General features: G+C 43.9%; 1 long non-coding RNA gene across 1 annotated transcript in view; it reads right to left on the reverse strand.

Annotated features, from left to right (window-relative positions):
* LOC116884594 overlaps positions 1–15,490 on the reverse strand; it is a 38,490-nt gene extending 23,000 nt beyond the window's left edge. Inside the window, exon 1 of the long non-coding RNA XR_004385886.1 lies at positions 15,336–15,490. This is a non-coding gene — a long non-coding RNA (uncharacterized LOC116884594). The remainder of the gene's footprint in view (positions 1–15,335) is intronic.
* Positions 15,491–22,533: the final 7,043 nt, after the last annotated feature.

Consider the following 22,533-nt stretch of genomic DNA (forward strand, 5'->3'; position numbering starts at 1 on the left):
TGTGATGTCCATCTTCTGATGACTACTAGGTGAAGACATGTGGTGTATCCATACATGGAACATTGTTAGTTAGACTGTAAAATGAGAATGAAGCTCTGATACATGTCTCACTGTGGATAAGCTTTGTGGCCATAATGCTAATCCAAAGAAATGAGGTGCAAAGACTATGCTACATTATTCCTCTGGTTTGAAACACCCCCAAATAGGCAAATGCATAGAGACAGGAAGCAGAGCAAGGGACAAGTGAGGGAAAGATAGTAAGTATGACGGGGTCTCTAAGGAAAGCTGGAAATGTTCTGGAAACAGTAGTGACAGTTACCCAGCTACACACACATGCTGAAAAGAACAGAGAATCGGGTCATGTTACATGAGTAGACTTCTTTATAGCACAGGGATTTTTATCTCAATAACAAAAATTATGAAGCCATTGTCATACAAGGAAGTTTAGGTGGGAAGAGAGATGAAGATCACCATGTTCTTTCTCCAGAGCAAGAGAATTTTATCAGCACCTGCTATGGGAGCTGTGGCATGGCACCGTACTCAGCAAGCAGAGCCTGCTAACACTGAGAGACAAACAGGACTCCTGAGCTCTTGAAGGATATCATCCAGTTGTGAGTGTGCATGCTGATATGACAAAATATAAATAAATGGATGACTGGGTAGATAGATAATAGATATACAGAAGATACATAGATGTTAGATGATAGACAGACAGACAGACAGACAGACAGATAGATGATAGGTAAATAGGTTGTAGATGACTGATAAAAAAGGTATCAAAAGATAAATGACAGATAGTTGATTGTCAGGTGATATATACATATATAGAAAGGGTAAAATTAAGTGTTTAAATGTGAATTTCTACTGTAATATTCAACAAAGCTTAATCTTTTCCATTCCATAAGACTCTTGACTCACCAGTAACATCCTAACATCTAGAGATGCTGGGTTTACTCAGTCCTTATACCAAAATAATTTTTTGTGACCACCTACAACAACAAAGAAAAGGACAGTGAGACCATCATTCTTACCACTGGCTGACAGCGCAGATCACGGTAAGAGATATTTGCTACCCTGTGACCATTGGCAGAGCAATAGAGGCCACTTTGGAATGATGGAATGATACCAGTGGAACACACACTGAAGGCCCACTTCAAAGATGGAGAAAATCAGGCTCTGAGACACAAAGTGGTTCATCCAAGGTCTGGCAACTTGAATAGTAGACCTGGGACTTGAACTCAGGAATTCTGTGCTCCAGCTCTTGAGCACCAATTGCCACTCCCAGTGTGAAGAAAGATCGCAAAGAAGTAATGGATGACTCTGGGCTAATGAGCGTTCCCTCGAGACAATCCACTTTTGTGTCTATGTAAGCCTCAAGGGGAGGGGAATTATATGCCCCAACTCACAGAAGACTTTGGGATCATGGAAGTCTCAGGGGCCTAGAAAAGCAGGCTGTAACCTGGCATGTGTATTGCTCCCAACCAAATCATACTTAGATATGTTAAGCCCACTTGGTACTTATCTCTATATGATGGCTCAACCTTATCATTAACTTGCCAGGATTTACAGTCACCATAGAAACACACATCTGTGTGTGTATATGAGAATGTTTCCAAAAACGAAAGAGAGAACTCATCTAGAACAGTGTAGTAGCATCCCAGGGACCAGGGTCTCAGACTGAATTAAAAGATGAGGGAGACTTAGCACCATTTATCTATCATTCTCTGCTTCCTGGCTGTAGAATCAGTGTGACCAGCTGCCTCACACTCCCGCTGCTGTGCCATCGCACCATGGCGGCCAATACCCTCAAACTGTGAGAAAAAAAACAAACATTTTCTTCTTTCATTTACCTTTGTCATGCATTTTGTCACAGCAATGAAGAAAAACGAAAACTAATATAATCTAATTCACTATGACATAGTCCCTTTCTGCACAATTTTTCCACATAGTTTTAGAGTGCTTTTCCATGATTCTGGCACATTTAGAGAACAACGGATTTTGCAAATCCTTGTAAAAGGACTCTCTTATTATTCAAACCCAATATATCTCCCAGGAGCTCCTTCTGCTTGACTTATCCTAGCTGCTGTCAGTGATGTTATGAGAGGTTCAGGATGTGAGGCCAACCAGAAGTGTAACAGTGCAGGTGTACCTTGATGGTTCTGGTCTAACTTTCTCCTCCTTGGTCCAGCTGCTGTTTAGAGAGCATGTCCACCTGCCTCTGTGCCAGGGAGTAGCTTCATCATTCCATGCTCATAATCAGCTGAACCCTCCGAGAGCATGAGCCAAGATAAACCCCACTGGAGGTGTTAGCTATATTTCAAAGCATGCATATGCATAACTACTAGAGATGCCGATACCCTCAGCGCATAGACACGGCCTTGGATAGCTCTACCGAGAACCACAGCCTGACTCTCGGCTCAGTTCTTGGTCATCTAAAATAAGAGACAGTCTCCGGGTATTTTTAAATCTAGACTTGGAGACTGGTACTCTTTAGTTTCTAAGTATCTGACCTATTTCACAAACCAACATCCCTGGGCAACACTTGCTCGGTCTACTTTCACTGGAGGCCAGGGTCTTACTCTCTGTTAAGAGCTGCAAACCCCACCACAGTGGCCATGTTCCACATCCTTTCTCTCCTCTTCTGCTTGTGTCCACTTGACCAGGATTCTCTTCTTCTCTCACTCACCTTCCCGTCCTCTTCTTTACTATATCCCTCTCATCTCTCAAGAGGGATTCTGAACTCAACTAAATTAATATTTTAAAATATAAGGGACACAAGAGGCTCCTGAGTATAAATAAATGCATAAAGAAATGTTACATAAATAAATGTTCTTAGCTTGACCCAGTTTCTGAAAGAGCCTCAGTTGGGCTCAGCCCTCCAGTGAGCTGGGTCCACTAAAACCCTAGGCGTTTCTTTCTGGTGAACTTGCCACTTTCTGTCCTATCTTAGTGTATTTGGCTAGAGCCTTTAAGCATGGTTTTTTTGAAATAAAAGACATGGAAGAATAATAGGTACTGGAATGTGTAATGTGCATAGCATGCTTTGTGTGTGCAGAGCTTCCCAAAGATTGTCAAGCTTACTCGCAAAACAACTGCCTATGTTGGTGAAGGTAGATGAAGGCTTATAGGTAGAAAGTATGTAGGTGCATGAACTATCCCATCTGGTGGGTGAAAAAGTACAGCCTAGGAAGCAGGCGCTTCTTCCTGGACATCTAGAAGGAAACGGTAGAACAGCAACACTCACGTGCTTTGCTATAGCGCTGGCTCATAGAAAAGAGAAAGAAGACGACAGATAGATATGTAGGAGAAACTGAGGAGACGACAAAATAAAGAAGAAGAATGGAGGTTGGAGGGTGGGGACATAGCAGACAGAACCAGCTCTCTATGGCTGGAGGGATGGCTCAGCAGTATAGAGCCCATACTACTCTCCCAAAGGACCTCCGTTCAGTTCCTAGGACCCGTGTCAGGTGGCTCATAGCGTAGCCCGTAACTCCAGCTCTTGATGTCCTCTTGCGTGTGTGGTTGAGCTGGGGAGTTTTATGTTAACGTGATACAAGCAGAGTCATCAGAGAAGAAACGCTTCTATAAAATGCCTACAGGGCATTTTCTTAATGAGTGTTAGATGGAGGGGGGCAGCCCGTTGTCTGTGGCCGTCCCTAGGCTGTTGGTCCTGGGTTTAATAGGAAAGCAGGCTGAGCAAGCATGGGCAACAAGGCAGAAAGCAGCACCCCTCTGTGACCTCTGCATCAGCTCCTGCCTCCAGGTTCCTGTCCTGTTCGAGTTTCTGTCCTGACTTCCCTCAGTGATGAACAGTGATGTGGAATTGTAAGCTAAATAAACCCTGTTTCCCAAGTTGTTCTTGGTCATGATGTTTCGTCGCAGCCATGGTGACCCTGACTAAGGCAGTGACACACTGCCTCATACACGTGCATACACAAATTTTTTAAAAAAGCTGCTTTCAGAAAATATAAAATCTTCAGCTAGCTCTTTGGAGTGAACGGGCTCACGTGTGACAAATGGGAAGCAGTCTGGGCTCTTCTAGAAGCTCTCTCAGAAACACAGAAACAGAATCCATTCTCTGTGTCTGGGGGTCCCACATCCTCAGGGTCAACCAAAGGCAGATGAAAAATGCAGCAGATCCATGAGGGCTTTGTGGACAATTAACATGAACGGACCTTTTCTACATCATTGTCCTCTCTCTCTCTTAACCCAGGATAAAAAGTGTGCATGTGACAGTTCCTTGTGTTAGGTAGGACCCTTGGGGTGGTTTCTGACCTCCTCCATCTCCACTGTCTTGCTTATCCTCATTTAAAACTATTCCTGTCCATAATAAAGTACATATACTTATTAAAATATAGTAAGTACATAAATACAATAATATAATATACAATGCAATAGTATATAATATAATACTATAATAAGGATATATAACAATTTTAGCCTTTATCACTATTAATACTTTAACAAATTGCCTAGGAATCAATTTTCTCATAATTTCGCAAACCCCTCTCTGTGCATTCAGCTTTATATCTGCAGACACACACACACACACACACACACACACACACACACACACACACACACAAGATCCTCATAGCTGCCTGATAGTCAACCATGACTGTCACCTTCTTGGTCCTCTCCAAGATCTTACACTTCAGAGATGGATCTCTCCCTGGATGGCTACAGGGAGAGGAAGCACTGGTACCTTGAGATCTGCGCTATCTCTAGGATACCATAAATCGTGGTAAGGATGATGAGAGCCAGGAACCAGTTCCTTAAGTCTGAGCATCTCTCTGACTTGCTGCATACAGAGCAACTAGTCCTCCTTTCAGCAGGCCATCCATATGGTTTATGGGAAAGTGCCTCAGTGGACATTTTAACAGTACAAAAGCCAGGCAAAGAGAATGCACTGAAATAAAGATGTTCCAAGATGCAATTGCTGCAAGCAACGAAAGAACAGGGTAAAATACCAGTGTCAAGGGAGACGGTAGCTTCTGCAAATGTACTTTAGCTGTGGGGTGAGGACATTGATCCTGTCTCTATTCCCTGCTGGTGCTTGCTTGGACTGGGTTTGAGCTCCTGTGCTTAGTGGTCGGAGAGCTTGAAATTGACGGAACCATGCTTCCGAGAATGTTTCAGATTTGAGACAAAAGTAAGTAGCAGGAGCTGCACGCAGGAGGCTGAGATTCTAAACATAGCAATTTTCTTAGACCCAAAGGACAGAGTTTAGCTAGAGAGAACGGCAGGCTGTGCTCTGGCCTCTTTTGTGTGACCCACCTGGCAGAGGTCCATCCTCTCACAGCCTTGGGAAAATGATAGGAAGAAAACAACCTGTCCCACCCTATGGTTGAGGAGGGAGGGGTCTAGGATGTCCCGCCCTAGGATGTCCCGCCCTATGGTGAGGAGGGAGGGGTCTAGGATGTCCCGCCCTATGGTTGAGGAGGGAGGGGTCTAGGATGTCCCGTCCTATGGTGAGGAGGGAGGGGTCTAGGATGTCCCGCCCTATGTGAGGAGGGAGGGGTCTAGGAAGAGGGAGGGGTCTAGGATGTCCCGCCCGATGGTGAGGAGGGAGGGGTCTAGTACTTTGAGTTCTGACTCATCCATATGTTAGCTGTGTGAGCCAAGACTTGATTAACCAGTTCCACACTGCTGTCTCCAGAGAGCTTCACAAAGGACTTTGATGTCCAATTACCATGGCATGTGTTTGTCTTCTGCTTCCCCCTCACGCTCCCTCCCTCCCCGCATGCTTGAACCCCAGACTTTCATTTCTAAGGGATACCCAGAGCTCTAGCAGGCCCTGTGAAGTCGGTGGCCAGAGTTAATCTTCCTTGAGTGGCTCTGTGTCCTTTCAAAGGGAACGGAACAGAAGAGACATAGAAAGACTAAGCAGACTCGAGATTGGAGGCCACCAGAGTGACCTCACTTCACATAAGGGTTTCTTAGGCTTTTTCTACTCTCAACAACTTCTCACTTTGTACTTTTAACAATTTTTTTTTAAATTTATGCACATGTGCGGGCCCGTGTGAGTTTATGTGCGCCGTGTGAGTGCAGGAGCTCACAGAGACCAGAAGATGGAATTGGGTCCCCAGGAACTGGAGTTGCGGCTGTTGTTAGCTGCTAGGATGGATGCTGGGAGCTGAACCTGAATCCTTTGCAGGGGCTGTCACCCCAATTTCTGAGCCAACTCTCCAGGCTCCACGCAGTAAACTTTCATGTGACCCTAAGCATATAGCTTTATAAGATACTACACAAACAAAACATTACAATAAACATTAAAGAAAACTTTTTCAAACAATTATATATATAATTTTAGTGTTAAGTATTAACACAAATTTGCATATTAATGAGATGGATATACTGTTTGTCTTGTATAAAAAACTAAATTTTTGCTGAATGGTTGATATTGCAGTGTGTAGGGCATCGCCAACATTTTTTTAAAGAGTTGATTAACATTGATTTTATGATCACTAACGCTGAGAGAGCTGATTCACACAGCACAAAACAACAGAACTGTGTTTAGGAACATTACGCAAATGGCTGAAATTCTATCCTATATCCCAACACAAAAACTCATTTAATAACTTTTCTTTATGAAATTCAAGTCATCAGAACAAGAATCAACTTTAAAAATTAAGCAGTCCAAAGACATACTCGTTTGGTATTCACCTGGAACAATGTTAGGGTCTCTAAAAAGTCCCACAGGTAAACCGTTGTTTCTGTAAGAGCAGAAGTTTTGTATCTACAGTTCAGAAAAACTACAGGTCAGAAGATACAGCAGTGTCATGTATGAGCAAGGCATTTTAGACAGTGTTTGCAGTATCTGGAGGGGTCTGTGTGTGTGTATGTGTTTGCTTAAGATCCTCCCACCACATGGGGGTCAGGACACAGGCTATAAGTGGTTCTAGAGGACACGTGAAAGAAGCACTGAGAACTAAGTGTCTGGTTAAGAGGAAGAAAGGTGCTATGTAATTAGTCTTTAAACGCTTCCACATCTTCATGAAGACCAGAGAATTTAGAAATGTCCTTTCCTTACATACAAGAGGAACAGAAGATGCTTCTAGGAATGAAAGCTAATCTCTCATTTAAACCACACTGGCAGGAAATTGGTGAACTGTAACTCAGATCTCCAAGTCCATTTTCCTATAAACAGTACTTTCCAAATCTCGTTTTCATGTTCTGTTTGCATTTCTGCCTCTACGGGTAGCATATACCCCTAAGGCAGAGCGTCTCGTCTGTTGCTCTGTTCCTGTACGGCATCTTGTCTTTCACTAGTACTTGTCAAGTACTTACATAGGTCTTGTCCCGTATTTACAGAACAGGTAAGGGATCTGACTGGGCTCCCTGAGCTTTCAGCACACAGAGTTATTCCAAGACTCATGAAATCACATTCCTAATTCATATATTCTTGGCCAATGGATCTGAGGACCACCATTGACTAAAATGCCTAGCTGATACCATGGTAAGTAAACCCACAGATGTACTGCGCCCAGCTTATCCGGTGCTTCCCGAAACTCCTTTCCCTTAATGTCATCCCCAATCTATGACAAACATACTGAAGTAATTCTCCAACTGGTTTCTAGGCTTCAAGGGTGTCTCTCAGTTTTGTGAATGACCCCAGTTAAAAGCCTCCGGACTTCATACCATTGTGTCTGAGCTTCTTTTAAGATATGTGCTGAGGTTCACACCTGCATCCTCCCTGAGCTCCAAGCATCTACGGAGAAGGAGCGGAAACCGGAATCCTGGCACACATTAACTGAAGACTCAGAGACCACCTGTAGACCGACAGGTCATTGCCTGCCCTTAACGCACAGCTGTGCTTCTCTCTAGGAACTGCCTTTAGCTGAGGGGAACTGCTTCAGCAATGGCTATCCCTCCAACCTGAAATCAGTGTAGAACAAAGGATGAAAGACTCCTTTGACTCAGAATTCTTTGAAGGGTCTTCCAGACAAGAACCCCCCATGGGAGGAGCTGAGTCCTCTGTCATAATCCCACTCATCCTACAGCCAAGTCCTCTCCTGCTGTGCGTGTGTGTGTGTGTGTGTGTGTGTGTGTGTGTGTGTGTGTGTACTTCTCTGAGAAGCCACCCTAGTATGCCTCTGGACATTAATCTCAGAATTTGAATCTGTTTCATTTTATAATAACCAATACACCTATCCTTGCCAGGCAAATGCAATTATAATAGCAAATTTGTAAGGGACAGCTAACGTTTTGAGATTCTGAGGTATAAACACAATAGCTCACACTTGCTTGAACTGCCCCCTCGAATCCGTGCCGTGCTCGGTACCTCGACCAGCAGGTATCTCCAGATACCCGGATAGGGAAGTGAACACAGTGTAGCAGACCTGATGGGGTGTTCAGGTCTTTATAGAAATACAGACTGCCAGCACCAGTTTCCTCTCAGCCTGCCTGACTTTACTGTAAGAGAGGGTCTGTACGAATCAATCAAGGGCTCTTACTCTGAGTGGAGGATGATACTTTCCCTTCAATGCTCTCTACTCTGTAGGGCAGGGATCATCTGACGTTCAGATGTACAGAGCTCAGCAAGATATCCTGCTGTCTCCCTCAACAACCATAATCACTCCTCCAAGGCACTGTGTTAGAGAATGCACACCAAGCTTGAGTACACTCTGAAAATGATTTTCACGAATGCAGTCTGTCTGTGTCACCTCCCGCTGGCCTTCCCCCCACCCCCCGCAGAGCAGGACCCTTATCCTACTCCTTTTCAGAGAGGAAGAACCAATTTCTAAACCTGGCTTCTGTATTCTATGCCAGGCTTCCTTACAGCGTGTGTTGCTGATTGGCTTGGTATGATGTAGTTTCTTCAGTTGTTCGGTGTCGGGGACTAAGACCTTTAGTGATTCTCTGCCCACTTCTGCTACTCCATGATCTGCCCGCTCTAAGGCAGGTCTACCTACCAGAAAACGCTATGCAGCTCTCTAACGTAGCTATCTATGTACAGCCACTTTGCCAGCTAATGAGGCAGTCGAGAGACTGAAGAGATAACCTCCAAAACAGAGAGACTCAGAGCGATGACCCCAGAGGGGGCATCAGCATGCGACTTGCTGCTATGTTTGTTCAAAACGACTTCCCATTAATATGACTCCTGCACTACCCGAACAGAAGGAAGAGTAGAACTTCTGTGGCATATCTCATCTGTTGCTTATTTCATCCGTCTCCAAAATGAACCATCCTCCCGTCTTAATGAAAACACTACTCAATTACTATGATTTTATTAACAAGACAAGTGTAGCTATTTAGTGCGTAACAATGCAAGAGTTATAATTCCAAGGGGATTGTCAGATGCTAATTCCAAATTCAAAACGCAAAGCAAATTTTTATTAGCCTTTTCCCAGCAAAGGATACTTCAGCTCTGTGCTGCAATAATATTTGGATGTGATGCCTGCTTTATTAAACCCTGAAAGTTTTCCATCAGTGCCAGAACACTGTAAGTGCACGTGAAGAACCATTCAAAACAGTTTAAACCACGCCTTTATCTTTCTGTTATTGTTTTCATAAAGTCAATAGAACCAAGCATACAAATGTGCCTCTCCATTTGAATTGTAGGGCGACATGATTTAGAGAAAGGCCCTTCAGACCCATTGCAGGTTCCCATGAAAGGGCTAAGCTTGAGCCTAGAGCATAGATGAGGAGTTTTTAATTGAATTTGGGGTTGGAAATTGAAATGTAACTACAATGGATTTTTTTTTTAAATAGTTGAATACAGTCTTAACTATCAAAATGGGAGTTTTCCTGTCAATGAAAAGCCTTTGAAGATATTTAATCAGAGAATGCACACAGACACGGTAAAGGGATATTTGTCCAAAGATACTAGGAAGAAGTGGTTACAGAGTAATGAAGCCACTTCCTGTTTATTCCCTGGTGAGTTTACATGTACTTAGTAGACAAGTTACAGAAAGCAAACTCAATTCAATATTATAAAATGTTCTTAATAACATACATGTAGAGCCATATGCTAGGAATAGTGTGATATAATAAAAGATTAAAAACATCTACAACAGGCCTTACGGAGGGTATAATTAAAACTGAAACCATGGTCATAAGTAACTACAGTTGTACATCATAGTGTCTAAACAGGAAACAGAGACACATCTTAACTAGCTTTTGCTACATGTTTATCTGAAAGTCGGTCTAGAGGCCATCGAAAGGGCTCAGCAGGTCAAGGAGCTTGTGGCCAAGCCTGGAAACCAGGGAGGCAATGGCAGAATGAAAGGATCCATGTCTTCAAGCTGTCTTCTCACCTCTGAGTGAGTGCCACGGCACATGCGCACACAAACAAATACTAAGAAATGGAATTTAAAAATTTTAAAGATTCAATCTGAGAACGGTGGGTGCTTAAGAATATCGGATTTGGTAGAAGTCAGTGGTTTGTAGGTTAAACAGTAAGCCATCCGAATCTGCTTGCTTCCCACAAATCTTCGCAGCAGTACGACGCAGAAGTAAAGGATCGCCGTAAAGAAGTTAAGAAGCCATTTTGCTTTCTCGGAGAGCGGCAGAAGCAGTTTGGGGAGGGGTGCTATGTGATTTGGCCTTGAAGGATTTAGCAGAGAGTAGTTAAGCCTCAGACATCTGCATAAAAACTCAGTCCTTACTGTTTCCTTTCTCCTTAACAGGCTAAGGAGATGGTTCAGTTGGTAAAGTGCTTGCTGCTAAACTGCGAAACCTGAGTTTAGATTCTCCTCCCATGTATGCCTCCCTCTCCCTCTCCCCCCCTCCCTCTCCCTCTCCTCCCTCCTCCCCTCTCCTCCCTCCCCCCCCCCCTCCCCCTCCCCCCCCCCCCCCCCCTCCCCCCCTCCTCCCCCTCCCCCCCTTCCCCCCCCCCCCCCCCCCCCCCCCCCCCCCCCCCCCTCCCTCCCCTCCCCCCCTCCCCTCCCCTCTCCCCCTCCCTCTTCCCTTCCCTCTCCCCCTCCCTCTCCCTCTAAACTTACTGTCTCTGTGTGAATTCTAGATAAGACTTAAAACCAATATTACCAGTCTGCTTCAGTTTCCCCACTAATGACCTACGTCTGGAAAAGTCAGCTGTTTCCTCTCACCAGAACAAGCTGGACTAACCTTAGGCACCCTGGATTGGAGCCCCAGGCCCTGGGTTTTCAGTACATCATAGAAAATTCCGTTTTCTCTAGGTCACATTTAAATCCACCCTGAACTCTTCCTCCAGCTCATTCTCTATCCTAATCCCTGACTTAAATTCTTGTCATTCCTTCCCGAATCCTGATGTCCCCTTTGAACACCTTTCTTCTGCAGCCGGTGGAATTTATTAAACCTGTGATTAGTACCACAAATGGGTCTGGTGGAGGAACAGAGGGAACTTGTAAATTCTTGAAGACAGAGGGCTTTCCTATTTAATGCCAGTGCAGGATTCCTGCCTTTTTCGCCTGAACACGTGTTTGACAAAGGTTTTTAAATTAACGGATTAAACTCCACTGTTGAACAGGATTGATTAATCAAGGCAACTCAGGAAAGATGTGTTTCATCAGATGGGCTTTGCACACGCTGAACAGTTATTAGAATGATAATGAGCAACATAAGAATGTTTTAGGGTCTACCAAGTTGTTTTGGCTCGCCCGCAAGGTCAAAGCGCGCCGTAAAGTTGATTGATGCTTTCTGCCTTCCGCTCAGCGGACGGCCCTCCTCTCACTCTGCAGTTTATGGGTCCCGACCCCACATTCCACAGATGACCTGGAAGGGCTATGTTTCTGGGAGCCAACTCCGATAAGCCACCCGAGAACACTACTTGGAGACAGGCAGGCGAGTAGAGAGGGGTGCCCATGAGCCAGCTGGCGCAACCCGGTGCCTTCTGCAAACTTCCCCCAGATTCAATCATGGTGTGTTTGACAGACAACAGCACTAATCTCTTCAGGAACACCCAGAACACAGAGTCATCTGTGCTTCTAGGCTGGATTTTGCAGAAAATGGGAGATGGCACCCAACCCCCTCCGGCGTGCCAAGAGCGTGGCTGGTCTATGTGATACCCAGGCAGCTGGCACACTCTGGCACTCAATGGGACCACCACAGAAGCTGGTGAATGGCGCTCTGGCCCTCTGGGGTGGGGGTGCAATCTGCATTACAATATGTGCTCTGAGGCTATGGGGAAGGCTCTTACTGTAGCCCAACACTTTGTACAAGATGGTACTGGGCACTGAAGCCAGTATCGTTAAGATTTGTAGTTGTGCCTCTGCCTGTAGATCTGAAGTCCAGAAGTCTGCCTGAAGTGGGGAAGACAACCCACAGTTCAGAATGGGAAAGTCAGACTCCCACCCTCCTTTAAGGGAGGTACCCCAATGTGCCCAAGGAGTTGCATGGCCCATTTGTAAAAATGGAAGCCACCTTGCTAATTGACGGGCCCGTGAATGGCATGGCACTTTAAATTACCTTGGCATTAATTGTCTGGACAGGTTGTTCACTCAAATTGCCCTGGCTCGCTAATAACCTGAACGGGCTGGTGTTTTAAATGACCATGGCACTAATGGCCCAGGCTGGCTGCTATTTCATAGCGTCCTGGCAGTAATGACCTGGAAAGGGGGCTTGCGTTGCAGATTAACGAGTGTCCTCCAAATGGCAAAGGATTATGGACAAAGAAAGAAAAACAAGCATTCGAAGGGGAAATCAGAAAAGTTCTCTCTCTCTCTCTCTCTCTCTCTCTCTCTCTCTCTCTCTCTCTCTCTCTCTCTCTCTCAGGTGCTCTGAGAGCAGGCCAAGAGCACTCCCTTCTCTGTGAGCTGCCTCATTTTCCTCTTCTCCACTCCTCCCCAGCCACACTGGGGTTTGTTTTGTCTTTTTTCTTTTTGTTTTTAGTTTAAAAACCAGACCCAATTCACTGAAGAGGAAACAATTCCTTCTTTGCTCCAACCATTATGTGTTTTAGTTTTTGATCATCCCTATCCCCCCATTCCCGTGTACCCCCAAGTCATTTGTGGGCTGATCAATTTATTGACCGATCATGAGGCACTGATCAATTTATTTATCATCTTCCATGCACAGGAGCCCTGTTGAGTCCTTGAGGAAGAGAGAAGAGGCCATAGACTTAACCCTGACCTGCAAGAGCACCCACTTCAGTCCTCCCGAATGGAGTCATTCACAGATAATTGCTGGCACCTCGGATGGCTATGAGCATCATGGGGAGCGATGGACTGGAGAGCTCTACAGGAGAGGTGAGACATGAGGAGACGAGAGGGTGCGTCTCTCCAGACAAATTGTGGGGGAGGGGAAGGTCCTGCAGAAAGAGAAGGGCACAGAGGCAGAAAGGGAAGAAAACACAAGGCTACAATGTAGCTCACAGCTCACAGGAGAGATGCAGCCAGGCAAGGCCAGAAAGAGGCTGGAGTTGGATGGCCGGTGAAGCCTGGGGAAGGAAAGGGAGATCTGAGAAAGGCTTCTGAAATCAAGCCTCCAGGATCTGAGGACTGACTGCTCATGGGAGCAGAGCATGAGAAACAGGTTGCTTCAGGCTGACGGCCAGCTGCTGCTACACGGTGTAGAGACAAGCTTTTCAAGAGGGGAAGAGTTAGAGGAGGGCGGACATGAGGGTGTGACCATTGTGAGACAGCGGTTTCTTGCTCACTTCTTCGTTTACAGGTACATGGAGCAAACACAGCTCCAGAGGCTTTCTCTGTACATGACAATCTGAACCTACAGTGGGGATCGGGGATGGATTGGAGAGAGTATTTGTTTGGGATTTGGGGCTTTTGGTTTTTTGTTTGTTTTTGCCTCGTTTTTTTCTGTGTTATTAGAATAATGAAAAAAGAAACAGGTTTGAACTCCTCTGAATTTTCCAGAAAAGAAAGAGAGAGAGAAAGGAAGGAAGAAAGGAAAAAAGGTAGAAAGAAAGAACAAAAGAAAGAAAGAGAGAAAGAAAAGAAAAGAAAGAGGATAGAGTAGTCGTACAAAGTTAACTGTTTTGGGACATTTAATGCTATCATATCAATGGGCTTTGACAAATAAAAACAGAAACCCAGAACTTTCTGTTTCTTCCTCTTACCCCCTCCTCCAACATTTGTAAGGCTGAATAAATTGAGAAAGTGAATGAATTTTTTTAAAAATCAAGTAACTTTCATTGAGTTACCTGATTTCAATTGAAGACTGATTAATTGAGAGCCTAGCATTGGCAAAGCCCCATGTGAGACAGTTAAGGGTCTGAAATGAGAAGAACTGTGATCCTTACAGCCAAGGACATTAATGGCCCAAGCCAGGTTACTACACAATCTCTTTACAGGCTCCCTGACTTGAGATTTTGTCTCAATGACCAGCCTTTCCAAAGTACACACAAACAGTGTGGAGCAAAGGTAGCTGCTTTGAAAGGGAAACTCGCTGTTCCATCAAGCCCTCTGTAGACACAATGTTTGCTAAGTATAGGGCACCTCGCTGGGCACAGTGGGGTGTCTAAGATACTGAGACATAGACCTTGACCTCCAAGGTTTTACCTGTGAACATCCAAAGCCCCTTGATGTCTGAGGAAGGGCATAGCAACCTCGGTCCTTTTTGTTAAAATACACTGTCCTAGGCTGTCTTTTATCTTAAATAATGCAATTTAACAAAGACTTAAGACAGACCTTGGACCAGAAAGGAGCCTGGAACTCCCACGATCTCACACTCATAGATAAACAGAAGACCCAGAGGAACTGAATGGGTTGGGGGGGCTGCCTAAGACCACACAGTTGGTGGCAAATTCTGAACTAAGCCTTAGGTCAGCCTTTCCCTTCCCCACCTGTGCTTGCTCATGTGACTTGTCTCCGGTGTCACCAGATGCTACAAAGCTAAGGCGAAGTTTAAAAGCAGACAGAGTCTGTGGAATATCATGGGGACAGGCTGAAAAAGCTGGCAGGCACGGCATGGCCTTTCTTCAGGAAAATAGATCTGCATCTGTCTCACCATGAACTTCTTGGTCAGATGTATTTTTAGCGCTCACCCACCCCCACCCCCAGCTACACTAAATGGTACAGTGGATTGTTTTCCTTATAGCATCTTCAGGGTGCTTAGCCCTGCCTCTGTTTCCCCCCCCCCTTTTTCTTTTGCCATGTTTCACATTGCCGGTCACTTCCATGTCCTTCAAGAAGCCTTCTGTAGACTTCAGCGGTACAGTTAAAATGGGGCGCCTACTGCAATAGTCATTTTTCTGCCGTTGCCCCTCCCCCACCGCAGGCCTGCATCACAATTCAGTATCTGTGATCTTCTCCCACGCAAAAACATTCAGTAGAAGACCTTCCCCCATAAAACGACTCGTAAGTTTTAAACTGCACACCATTCTAGGGGGCCGTGGACCTTTCCTGCTGCCCAGGGTACGTCGCACGCAGCAGATGCATACCGCGAATGTTACCCACCCATTAGTTAGCATCCATCTTGATTATCACAAGGGTGGCTGTGGTTTCAGCTTGCTTGAATTCAACTTGTTTTTCTCACTAAATGTCCCAAACCATCTAGCGGCAACACAGACAAGGCATTCCCAAGGGATGCTGGGAAATATTTAACTTGTGTGAAGGCATGACCTGTGTGTGTGAGGACATGAGAAAAACAAACAAGGGAGCATTCTGATTGGGAGCAAAGGGCTAGTGTAGAGTGCTCTGGGCTTTGTGAATCACACTGTATTATGGGTACATGTGTGTCGTACATTATAAAATGTTCTCAAGGGACTGAATCTACACACTTGCCCCCAAGAGCATCAAAGCGGACTTCATCACCATTTTACAGATGACACAACTGAGGCTCAACATGGAAGGCTCTCTTCCTTCGGGCTCAGTGCTGTTGTCCTGGTCCTAGACCACCCTCTTCCTCTGTGAACGCACATACCCACCCAGGACTATTTCCTGCATTCTGATGAACTCTGTCATTTTCCTCAAGTATTTTATCTCCAAACCTAAGTGGAAGCTGTGAGATAAAAAGCTTCGGTATCCCCAGTGACAAGTGAAGAAAACGCGGGGCATAAATCGCATCCTATTCGGAAGGCAGCAATACGTGCAAAGAAGAGAAAAGCAACAGGACAGAAACACGGGAGCAGCAAATGGTCTGGCGGGCTTGGAATTTGGACCTCTCGGCTTGGTTCGAATGTGTCTTATGTCTTGTGTAAGCAATTCAACCGCGTTGTAAAATAACCAGTTCTCCGGATACACAGAAAGGCATTCCATTGAATTCCCATATGTGGAACTTGGAACCGCCTTCCTCTAAGCAGAAAGGAGTGCTCTGGAAACGCACCACTTCAGAAATGACGATGACCACATGGAAACCATCGAGCTGTCAGGCCACACCCATCCATCGAGCTGTCAGGCCACACCCATCCGTCGTCCTCCCCGATTGGTTTTGGGTTGTTACTGAAGTGTTTTTAGAACTTTCAAAAGAAAACTTTGCAGTGCTTCTCAGTGATGGGTTCGGTAAGCCCCCTGAGTGACTTCTGCAAGATCAAATTAGCTTTTGTGATAAATATTACCATGAAGCCAGTAATTAGCTTCTAATGATCCTGCGTTTCTCATCGGCTGTGAAGCCATAAACAGATTTGGCTCCTTGGCAAACTCTTCTTGACATAAATACCTGAGATAAGGAAGGGGAAAAAAAAACTCAAAACTCTCTTGTGGTGCCTCAGGCCATAGAAACCTGGCAACAACATTATAGGCTTCCTCTCTTGGGTGAGTGGCAATTTGTACTAATATTTTAACTCTCTCCAAAATTGAGAGTATAGCATTGCTGGTCAAGCTAGTAAGTGAAGTTTTTTTCTGACTTAATCCCCCCCCCTTAAAAAAAAAAGGATTATTTGTTACAAAGTGCTACCTTGACCTTTAGAAATGAAGAAACCTGGGCCTGGAGAAATGACTCTGTGGTTAAGAATGAATGCTTTTCTAGAGAACTCAGGTTCAAACCCTAGCACCCAACAGGGTTCTTATAATCCGTAATTCTAGTTACAGGGGATACCCTGTTTTGGCCTCTACGTACCTGTACACATGTAATACATGTGCATACCCTCAGGTGCGTGTGCGAACATGCGTACACACACACACACAATCACTGAGCAAATCATTCAAAAATAAGAAAGTAAAAACAATGATCAGTGAGCCCTATAAAAAGGACTGAGGAAAGACTTAATCAGATGAATTGGAACGTAAAGACTTAATCGTTTATCTCTCTAAACAAACAGTGGTCATTTGAACAAGAAGGTCCCATAGGCTAATATATTCAAATGCTTGGTCCAGAGTTGGTAAAACTATTTGGGAAGGATTGGGAGGTGTGGTCTTTGTGAAGAGGGTGTGACCTTATTGGAGGAGGTGCGTTACTGAAGGTAGTATTTGAAGTTTCAGAAGCTTATGCCAGTCCCAGTCTCTTGCTCTCTGCTTCCAGCTTGCAGATAAGACGTAAACTCTTAGCTTCATCTCCAGCACAGTGCTTGCCTGCCCGTTCCCATTCTCTCCCACCATGATGGCCATGAACTCACCATCTGGAACTACAATGAACCCTCCAGTTAAATGCATTCTTTTAGAAGTTGCCTTGGTTATAGTGTCTCTCAGCAACAGAAAAGTAACTAAGACAGGAACATTCTTTACCCCACACTTTGGGCTCATTGCTCATAAACCTATACTAGACAAGACAGAGGAGTCCCTGAGCTCACACACCCAACTCTGCTGTGGGTATACGAAAAGTCTAAAGAGAATGGGCATTTACTAGCAAAGGCATCTTCATGAATGATTAGAGAATTAAAGTGAGATGCTTATGTATAAATGTGATGGAGGTTGTGTTCAACCAGCGAAATCCACTCCTGGTGGGTATGTCTGTATCAATAACAATGAGGTCATAACTACTGAGGAAAGGGTCGTGCTGAGAACACAAGCAACTCATGCTCTGCGTACAAGAAGCAAGGTTTTCCATTTGTTTGGTAATAGTTCACTCAAAATTTGTCTACAGCTTTAATTTCTGACTGGGCTGTAGGGGCTACACCTTGAAAGGAGAGGATGCAGCAGGATCATGGGGTCTTAAGCATGTTTCTTATTTTTTGACATGTTCTTAGACTCTCTGAATTTCAGATTTCTTAGGAATTTGATTAGAAGTCTTAATCTAGGTCTCTTGGTGAGTTTCAGGGGACCTGTGGGTCCCCTGAAATGATGAACAGGTGATGAACAGATCTTATGTGTAATTGTGCACACATGCATGTGTGTGTACAGTGTACTTATGAGTATATGCGTGCATGTGTGTATATGTGTGCATGTATGGATGTATATTCATGTGTATATGTATGTATGTTCATGGCTGTATGTATATATATATGTGTGTGTGTGTGTCTGTATGCACATGTATATGTGTGTACATGTATGTGGCTGTACATGTATGTTGTGCATGTATGTACATTTTCCAGAAGCCCAATGACTTCCACAAATAAATTTTAAAACAAAATAAATAAAATTGAGTTGTCTTTAATTACAGATCCAAAACTCTTTACATTTTTAAGTCTATGCATAAATTCTAAGTTCTAAACTTCTGTATTCTCAGCATAAAACTCAGACTGCTCATTTTAAAAATAGTAGAAGTCTATATAAGAGTCTGTGGGTTCTTCCCGGGGAACAAGTACTTAGTTTTTAGCTATCTGTGTGGGATGGAGCCTTGAGATATCATGTTAAAATTAGGGTTATCCTTGACAAACACAAATGTTTTCCAGTGAAATAACCATATTACCAACACACCAGTGTCCAATCTTGCTTGTGTTAGTTTTCCAACATTAAGTTCCAGTCTTCATATTGTTGAGGTTAGGATTTTTGAAATGATCTTTATGCTGATACATTGTTTAGACTTATTTTGTTTTGATACAGCAAACATTCGAGGGCCAGACTAGCTATGGTAGCACATGCCTGTAATGTTAGCACTTGTGTTTAAAAGAAAAAAGAAGGAGAAGGAAGAAACAGAGGAGGAGGAAGAGAAGAAGGAGGAGGAGGAAGAGGAGGATTGGAAGAGGAAGAGGAGGAGGAGGAAGAGGAGGAGGAGGAGGAGGAAGAAGAGGAAGAGGAGGAGGAGGAAGAGGAGGAGGAAGAGGAGGAGGAGGAGGATTGGAGGAGGAGGATTGGAGGAGGAAGAGGAGGAGGAGGATTGGAGGAGGAGGATTGGAGGAGGAAGAGGAGGAGGAGGAAGAGGATGGTCAGGAGTTCAAGGCTCCCAGAGTGGAATCTTGTCTCACAGGTTTCTTCTAAAGGGTTATAGGCTCCAACCAGAAGAACATGGTAATTACTGAAGGGGACAGAAAGAGGCTGATAGAATGTCCCTTGAAGAAGGTTAGTGGGCACAAGGCAGTCCCTGTAGGTTCTTTTGTGTGCTCAATCAATGCTTCAGTATTCATTTGTGAGATCTGAAAAATAAGATTTGCTGGCAAAACCAAAAGTATTGGCCTCTAAGCCAAAAGACATAAAGTTGTTATTCACAGAAGATACTCACAGAGCCAACAGATAATCCAGGACAAACTGTCCTTAGTAATAATCAGAAAAATGGATTTTAACCAACATTATGATATCACTTTATGCTAATAGAGTTGAAAACAGTTCAGAATGTTAGAAAATGGCTGGGTGATGGCTCAGTCAGTACGGTGTTTGACTGAGTTCAATCCCAAAACCAATGTAAAAAAAGAAAAAGAAACAGATAGATAGCATACACTACACTTGCAACCCAGTGCCCAAGATGCAGAAAGAGACAGATCCCAGAGGGTCACCAGACACCAGTCTAGCCACCTACCAGACCAGCAAGAGACTTAGTGTCAAAATTAAAAATAAAAATTAAAAATAAAAGGAGCAACATCTAAAGTCATGCCCCAGTCTGCACACCCAGAAACACACACATATATATGTGCACTTGTACATATTCACATGCACATGCACCAGGCCTAAAATACTAATAATAGCTAATTTACACACATACACATATATATGTAAACTTGTGCATGTGCACACATACGCATTAGACAAAATATTAGTAGTAGCTAATATTAGGAAGAGAAAAACAAATTTCAGTAAAGATATATATACATATATATACATATATATCAGTACACATACACACACACATATATATATATACACACATTTGGTAGTTTTAATTCACTGTATTCATGTGTGTGTATGATTTGAGCAAAGGATGTCAAAGAATAAATTCAAAAATCAATATGGAGTCATAGGGAAGAAAAAAATAAAGGAGGAGGATTGGGAAAACAGAGAAAGGGCCAGAACGGTGTGACAGAGACTTTGAAAGAACCAGGACGAATAAGATTCTTCCGTGGTAGAACAACTGGAGACTCTAAAAGAACACAGGAAAGCGGAGTCCAACTTGTTTCCACGTGTCTGCTATAAAGCCCTTGTATCTACATCAGAACATAGAGTCTACCACGTCCTTAGGACGGGAAAGCAGAAGGAGGTCCTAGACTGGAGTCAGAAATAGTGTACAGAATTCACCCTATAGGGTCAGCCAGATTTCTGTCTCTGGGGCAAAATTCCCAGGAACAATGAGAGAAAGGAGGTTGTTTCTGATCAGGATTTCCAAGGTCTCAGTCTGTAGTTGTTGGTCCCTGTGGCCTTTGGACTTAGAATGTCACAGTCCCAACAGATGAGCATGAAGGAGGAGGTTGCTCATCTCTTGAGGGACAGGAAGCAAAGGGGAGTGACAGTGGCCAAGGTTCAATGCCCTCTTCAAGGACAAATTCCCCGCCATGCCACTTAACTTCCTCCAAACTTTTAAAAGTCTCACCACCTTACAACGGTGCCAGGCTGGTGACTAAGTCCTCAACACATAGACCTTGGGAAGACATTCTAGACCCAGCCTGATACCATTTGGAAAGGGAAACTCCAGAGCCAGTGATCACAAGCTCCTGGGACCCTTTGATCACATTGCATTGCTCTGTAATTCCACAGTGTGAAAGAGAAGTTAAGGAGCAATGTTAGCTGTGTTTTCAATGCCAAATGACCTCAGCAGATAACCCAGAGTAACAATCACATAAAACGTTAGCACCCTTTATTCCACTCGTGGCTCCAGGGATACTTGTCTCCATCACATGACTTCGCTCATCACACTTTAATTTATTATGTATTGAGGTTCAGTTTTAATTCTCAGAGAGTAACCCTGTTTCTGACTGTCCCCATGTACCAGCCAATAGCAAAAATGAATGCATTTGCACTAAGTAATGTTTTTATTTTCTACTCTCTGGAAGATTATAATTTTAGGAGAACAAATAGGATTACTTGAGATACAGATTTTCCTGTTCCCGCCTGTTATTACTTGGGTATTGAAATATTGAAAATAGACATGACAACCTGGTTCAGTTCCTAGAAGGAACTTGGCCATGAATTCCAACATAATAATTTGGGCATATTTTTGAATTGATATTAACAAGATAATATTGAGATAGATTTCAGGGACATCAAAAGAAGGCAATTACCTGTCTGCTGTCTCCAAGAAGAGCCCCTAGTGGGAGAGGTGACATAGCCTAATCAAAATGACTCAGCAAACTAGTGCTCTAAGAGCAGGGGCTGAAGTGATGGCTCAGTGGCAAAGCTCTCGCCATAGCAGATAAAACACCAACCTCAGAAGCTACACAATGACCGCTGAGTCAGCACTCTGCTGTAACGCCCATGTTTGTACAGCAAGATGATAGGTAGATAGGAGACTAGGGCAAGCTCAACACAAAGACATGATGCCTTGAGAGGAGAAGAGCTGTCTCATGCATTTGTTTTCATTTAAATAACTTCTCTGTGTGTCTGTCTCTATCTCTCACTCTGTGTCTATCTGTCTCTCTTTGTTTCTGTCTTTCATTCTGTCTCTCTGTGTCTGTCTGTCTGTCCCTTTTTCTTTCTCTATGCGTGTGTGCATGTATGTGTGTGTGTGTGTGTGTGTGTGTGTGTGTGTGTGTGTGTGTGTGTAAATATCCTCATGATTCCAGATTATAGCCTATGACTGTGGTAATGTCAAGGCAAGAGCTTCACTAAGCTAATGAAATCGCATCCACAGTCAAGAGCAGAAATAAAGAAGGAAGATTGTGTAGTGTCACATCCGGCTTGCTCTATCTCTATCTCTTCACTATTAGACTGGTCAAGATCCCCTGCATGGGGAATGGTGCCACCCACAGTGGGCCTCAGCCATCAAATAACTGAACTAAGACAATCTATCACAGACATGCCCACAGGCCAATCTGTTACAAACAATCTCTCATCAAGACTCTTTTCCCATGTAATTCTAGGTTGTGACAAGTTGACATGAACCATCAGAGAGCAGCAGTGATTAAAATCACATCTTCCAAGGATTTGGAGAAATATGACTAAGAAATACGTACAACTATTCACGTGCATGAGCACAGGTTTCCAAGTATTTATGTAACATAACTCCATTTGCAATGTACTAGTAACTGGTGCTGCCAGTATATACAAAAGCACTTACTAGTCTCATGTCTTACATGGATAATATCCTGAAGACAATATCCAGAGCTTGCTTAATATCGCTTGGAAGCTTCATACCTCAAAATTAAATATTTCCAAACTCATAGTTTTTCCTAAGTATGGTCCTGATTGTAGACTT

Source organism: Rattus rattus, chromosome 15 (assembly GCF_011064425.1).
Source record: "Rattus rattus isolate New Zealand chromosome 15, Rrattus_CSIRO_v1, whole genome shotgun sequence".
Taxonomy (NCBI): Eukaryota; Metazoa; Chordata; class Mammalia; order Rodentia; family Muridae; genus Rattus; species Rattus rattus.